The following is a 3,728-nucleotide window of genomic DNA, read 5'->3' on the forward strand; positions in this document are numbered from 1 at the left end:
AGGGTGGAGCCCACCATCCGTACATGTAACTGGTCAGGCAGAGCGTGATTCTTTTGCAGTCCATGCTTTGTTTCGATGGTTTTCTCTCCTGGCGCTGCCCATCAGCCAAGACGAAGCAATTATTTGCCGGGTGAAGTGATCCGATTCAGCAGTTTATAAATTATTGAACAGCGCTATTTTACAGCCCGCTATTCACATTGAAGTGTTTCCCTTGAGTTTTGCCGATTCTAGGCGCGATGGTTTCTAAGGTATGGTAGGGTAGATGCATCAGTATTCGTCATAGCACTAGTATTGACACCGAATTACATATTGTTTAATTTTTTAATAAATCACCTTTAAGAAAGAAATGTTTCTATATTGCATACTAAACATGGATTGAAAGCTTTCGTTTGACGTGTTGATAGTTTATTATTTATTAATTCTATTTTTCCCTAGGATGGCCAATACTACTACCATTACCCTACCGTCTGTCTGCTGGCGTGGTATTCAAACCACATCATCATTCTAGAGGTCCTTGCCATATCGTGTTGCAGCCACAGCAGTTATATTGTACCATGAATCTGATAAAACAGGAATGCAAGTAGCGATTGCATTAATAAAACAAGATGTTCACCATGTCAATCCATCTATCTATCTGAATCACAGGAAATTGTTGCTGTACGCTTTATGAAACCATCTAAGCATTCGAACGCCAGTTTTTTTTCTTCCCTTATGCAAACTATCGATGATAATTTGAAAATTGATTTGACTAGAGACTATCAATCATTGAATTATTGTCACCATTAAATTTTATACGATTAACTGACGGAGTATTCACAATATAATTACGGGATACGAACTGAAAAGGCGACAGTGTATCTGTGATTATCTGAGCTGGCGACAGTGTATTAGTCGCCACCCTCTGAGCCGTTTATGATAATTTCATTAATTAAAAACTAGTTTGAGTGACAAAATAGTATGTTACCACTATAGCTTATAAGAACTGGCAGTATGAAGCGATAGTGCAAAGTGTTAGCTGAATTCAAGTCCTGGATCCGCCATCTACTTAATGATGCCGGATGTCCAAATTGTTGAGATCATTGAGTTTAGACAGGATATGAATGGATCTGAAATTGGAGTGTTGATAGAACAAAATAATCTATATATGTAGGTATAGGTGGATTTCCTAGTGTTGATATACTCCTTATGATGAAGGCGCAAAGCTATCGGAATTTGGTCCAAAAACACCGGGAAAAAGTCCGGCAATTGGATGCACCACAGTATTTCTAGTGCAAAGATTCCCTCTCTGCGGTAAATGTAGGTAAGCGTGCAGACCCTGAGACAATTGAATCGTGGAATCTCTAAGACGCTTTTAATTGGCTGACCAATATTTACAGGGTGGCTGCACTTAAAAACAATATGACATCGATGTGGTTGTGTTCGGACCAGTTCTCAAAATAAAATTTCCACGGCAGTGTTATTCGATTACAGCAGCTTGAAACTAGATTTATGAGGTTAGTAATTATTCTTTAGTGCGATTAACAATTTTCAAACTTTAATTTATAGTTTCTCTTCGATCCCTTTCTTCTTTCACAGGTTTCGTCACCGCTGGGCTAGTTCATTTATAGTTGCCTAGTTTCATATTCTTTTCTTTTCTGGGTACGTTTACTACTGCAAGATTCAACTTTTCAATCTACAATTCAACATCCAATAAATATTAGCAAATCTAATTATCAATTACATTACATCAATTACTTACAGCTATATCCGAAACTCAGAACTAATTTCCGAACTACAACACATCAATAATTCTGCTTTTTATATTTCACTCAAGATCCGATAAACTAATTTTTGCATCACCAAATTCACTTCTACCTTTTCGCAATGGCTTCAATACGATGATCTATAGTTTACCAAAATTCTTATGCTCCTTATGTTTTATTTACATTTTACGCCGGGTTGAATTCAACCACCCGACAATTCACCTACCTCGCTACCACGCTACCAAACCTTCAGCTGAGTGATGGTTGCTCGATGTTGGGTGGTGCGGACATACCCCCTCCCCGTAATTCAGGGGGGATTCTCCATTGCCAGAGTTACGGTCTTGAATTTCTAGCACCGCCAGCTTCGCCATCGGACGCCGGAACTCTTCTTTCGCTGTCTTCACCAACGCTTGCCTCACTCGGCCATCAGCGCCAGGATACACCTCTCTAACAACTCCACGTGTCCAACACTTCCTCACTCCTTCTTCTGCTATATACACCAAATCCCCCGGCCTGATTGGCTGGGACTCTGCATGCCATCTCGTGCGGTTGTTGATTGCCGGCACGTATTCCGCTATCCAACGGTCCCACATCCGATCGGCCAACACCTGCGACCGCTTGTAGAGGTCTCGTAAAGCCTCCGCATCGTTTGCCTTCGGAACCTGGTCTACAGCCAAGTCTACGCCTCTCACGAAGTGATTAGGTGTTAAAGCTTCATCGGCCTCGGGTCCCAAACCTGCGTACGTCAACGGCCGTGAATTTACAAGGTCCTCTGTTTCGGCCAGTGTAGTCAGCAGGACCTCATCCGTCAACCTTCTGCCATCGTTCAACACCTCCAGTGCTGCTTTTACGGATCGGACAAGCCGCTCCCAAACGCCTCCTATGTGGGGCGCGCTTGATGGATTGAAGTTCCACCGAGTCTGAGCATCCGTCATCTCCTCTTCGCACTCTCCATTTATCTTTTGAACTATCTCCTTACTCGCTCACTGGAAATTTGTCCCGTTTTCGGAATAGAATTCGACCGGTTTGCCTCTGCGACACACAAAACGTCGAATCGCCATCAGACACGCCTGCGTCGTCAAGCTGTGTGCCACTTCCAGGTGAATCGCTCTCGTTGTGAGGCACGTGAATAGGCAGTTCCAACGCTTTTCGGATCTACGCCCAACCGTGACCATGATCGGACCGCAATAGTCCACGCCGGTGAAGCTGAATGGCCTCCACCCAGGAATAATCCGCGCTAGTGGGAGAGGTGCCATCCGAGGAACCTTTGGAGCGCATTTCCTTGTCCTACACCACAAGCATGCCTTCATCACCGCCTTTAATTTCGCTCAGAGATTCGGAATCCGAAAACGCTGTGGGACCTCGTTGACCACAGTCTCCGAATTCGCGTGTGCCGCTTGCTGATGGTATTCCAGCAACTTCCGGGTAATGGGATGCTTTTTTGGCAGAATAACCGGAAACCGGAGTTCGAAAGGGGGGAACGAACCCCGTGCCGCTCTGCCTTCCATCCTCATTACACCATCATCGTCTAAAAACGGGCTGTCGCTGTACAGACTGCTGCACTTCTCGATCGGTTGGGTATGGTTCTCTTCACCAAACTGCGCACTCTAGGTGTTGCCGGAATCGCTTCGATCGCCAGACCCTTGCTCTTCCGGTCGCAGTTGGATATGAACCGGTAGACGCATGCAACCGCCCTGACCAACACCTTCCAACAGGAAATGCGCGACACATCGACCATTGGCTCTACTATCGAAATGTCGTGAAGCAGATGACACGCCGGTGGCGAAGCTGGCAGTGCTAGAAATTCAAGAGCGTAACTTTTAATTCAGGAGTATTCGCTTCTACCGCTTCTTGATTTGTCCACCGTTCTTCCGGCTTGTAAAGAAAACTTGGACCTCGAAACCACGGTCCATTCGAGTCTAGGCTACTTCCATTCTTTCATTTCGTCAGATCATCCGCGATGTTGCTTCTCGTCGATATCCAACG

General features: G+C 44.8%; 1 long non-coding RNA gene across 1 annotated transcript; it reads left to right on the top strand.

The window, feature by feature from the left end:
* The first annotated feature begins 822 nt into the window (after positions 1-822).
* Positions 823-1,694, top strand: LOC110674495. Its single transcript, XR_002498918.1, has 3 exons — positions 823-1,300; positions 1,377-1,493; positions 1,576-1,694. It is a non-coding gene; the product is annotated as an uncharacterized LOC110674495 (long non-coding RNA).
* Positions 1,695-3,728: the final 2,034 nt, after the last annotated feature.

The sequence above is a fragment of the Aedes aegypti genome, chromosome 1, assembly GCF_002204515.2.
Source record: "Aedes aegypti strain LVP_AGWG chromosome 1, AaegL5.0 Primary Assembly, whole genome shotgun sequence".
In the NCBI taxonomy this organism is placed as follows: domain Eukaryota; kingdom Metazoa; phylum Arthropoda; class Insecta; order Diptera; family Culicidae; genus Aedes; species Aedes aegypti.